We start from the raw sequence: 2,900 nt of genomic DNA on the forward strand, positions 1-2,900 counted from the left end.
AAGCACCCAGAGAGAGGAATAAAAATACAATGACACAATTCCAAATCCTACAAAAAGAATCATTATACATCAAAATAAAATGGCAAAAATGAATCACACACAATGAACACCATGAACATACGTATTTAAAAAATTGAGTAACATGCTGTACTAATTTGACCTTGTACCAGTGTCACAACGTTGTAATTACTTAATTATTTAATTACTTTAGGAACTATCTATACCCGATTCCCAGCTCAAACCACAAACCAGCCCTAAACTGCGATGGGAAATCAAACAGCAGATTCTCTGTAATGCATAGCTTTGAATTTAAACCATGATTTCCAGAAGCATTGCAGGAGGTGTGTAACTGGCTTTAACTATAGGTATTCTTTGTTTTGTTGTGTATCATGAGTGTATCATCAGCGTCAAATGACGTATGGTCTCTGTTACAATGAACTGCTCTCTTCGTCAAGACTTTTAATTTATTTCTCAGTGGAATTATCTAGTTAAACAAATGTTAAATAAAAGAAATAATTTAAATATTTAACATTTAACAACATCATAATAAGATAGGTCATTGCCAGCTTAGGTGGTATGAGGTGGTTTCTGAAATTCCATGTAATGATCATGATGCTTCTGCACTCAGGAGTAACAGACACGTTACTGGCTTGTGAAAGAGGAATCCAGATTTGCCTGGACTGCTGGGATGGCCTAATCAGGACCGCGGGCGTGAGGGGAACAGGCCTGTCATTATGTCCTCCCCAACCCTCTCCACGGAACTGCCCTACATTTACTGACAGCTAGCAAACAGTGTGGCCTTTCTCCCCATCTCTCTGCGCTCAGCGGAGCTCACACAGAATTGATCCCGCAGAGGAATTTTAATTGCCTGATATGTGTGGCAAAAATCAGTCATCACAGTGAAAAGAAAGGGACAGCTTGTATCAATTAGCAGTTGACAAACCATCGGAGTTTCAGTGTGACTCATTGGTTAGAGAGCTGAGCTTCCACCCAGGTGTTTTCACAAAATTTTCACATTTCACAGTAAATTACCCTGGGAAGAGGCCTTTACCATGCAAAACAATCAAACATGAAAAGCATCTATATAGTAATAGAGAAAATATTGAATAATAGAAATATTACGTGGGATTTGTTTGGGAACTGATTTAAATTTGATAGTGTATTTATGCTGCTGGACTATAACCAAGGCAGTGTAGATGACACCTATTACTGTATCACACTGTAGCAATTTTAAGCACTGTCACCATACAGGAAAAACAGCTTGATCACTCCTATAAGTAACAAGGCACTCATATCAAGCCAAGCTAACAGGGTGTGCTTAGTGATAGAAATGTTCCTCCCACCAAAAATAACTATAATAACAATAAATCAAATAAATAAATAGCTAAGTAAATGAAAAGCTTGATATATTTCACATTATATGATCATGATGTTTTTTCTTTCTAGACAGACAGGGGGCAGACATTTGGCAGAATGGCAGTTATTTCAAAATCTGGGGTCTGAACTATCTTCTCACCAATAAAAAGCAGGTCTGAAAACCATACAGAAGACTTAAAAACATATGTCAATAATAGAAAAAGACATGCTTATTCAGAGCAACCTACACATCATAAAGGTTTTATGTTAAACGTTTATGTAGCTGTTTACTGAGGCATTTCAGATTTATTATGTTGTCCAAGGGTACAGCAGCACAGCCCATCTGGGAATCAAACTGGGAACCATTGAGTTATGAGCCCTGTTGCTAACCTCTATACTACACTGCTGTGTACATCATTTTCACTGTATTTCTTACTTTCTGGTGTTCTACTTAACTGGCCAAGCCTTTGTATAAATTTAATCTAACAGGTGGCCATTAGGTAGATAATTCATAACTCTGTCTTTACATATATTCAAATACATCATTGTGTCTTGACTCTTTTTTGGGGCACAGAATATTTTTAAAGTTGTCATGGGGTTGTGTGTAGCGAGAGAGCTGGCAAAGACCTGTCTTTGGTGTCACAGAAGAAACAATAACAGTCAACACCTTCCTCCTGATGACAGACAACAACCAGCTTATTCTGCTGCAGGGGGGACCGGCCATAGTGCCAGAGACACTGGGTCTGACCATACACTGCACATCCTAAGGCCAGTTTAACTGCACTGGAGGAGTTTGTGTGAACTGAGCCAGCCCCTGTGTGGTCTGGGTTTAATGGCAGCGCAAAAGCCCCATTCAATCCAGGGCAACCCCCCATAGGAAACACCTCCTGCACCCAGCCTCCCCTTCAAAAACTCCCAAATACCACAGCAGCCAATGTAAACACAAACGGTTCCTTTGTGACTGTGCTAATGAATGGTATTAGCAATAGAAACAGCACCTTGAATGGACATTCCCCTCCCTAAATAACAGTTGACTCATACTGGCCAAACACAGCCTATAGCATATAGTGCATATCAGGTCAGTATGGTTTTGCCACTATGATGATAGGTGCAACATCACAGGTGTGTGAATACTCACTACAGCACACAGATGTGTGTGAACAAACCAAAACCTGCATATACCATGTTTTGTGTTTCCAAGCTTTGGGCCTTCGAGGCCATGGCCACACAAAGTTATCGGAATCACAAGAGTAAAATCTTTTTGATAGAATATTTTCATACTGTGCAAAAAAAACAAACAAACAAACAAAAAAACAGTCTGTCTTTGTGTGCAGACTGAAGCAATCACCATGGACACTGCACCTGTCATGTGAGGAAGAATTCTGAGATTTTGATTGACAGCATATTTAAGAGTAAAGACAAAACAGAAACACTAAAACATAAACAAGAAAACATATATTCATAAACATATATTTATTTTTTTATTTTGTATTATTTTTTCTTATTGTAAATGCAAATGATGATCAACATTTTGAGAGGGGAAA

This window comes from Megalops cyprinoides, chromosome 13, assembly GCF_013368585.1.
Source record: "Megalops cyprinoides isolate fMegCyp1 chromosome 13, fMegCyp1.pri, whole genome shotgun sequence".
Lineage (NCBI taxonomy): Eukaryota > Metazoa > Chordata > Actinopteri > Elopiformes > Megalopidae > Megalops > Megalops cyprinoides.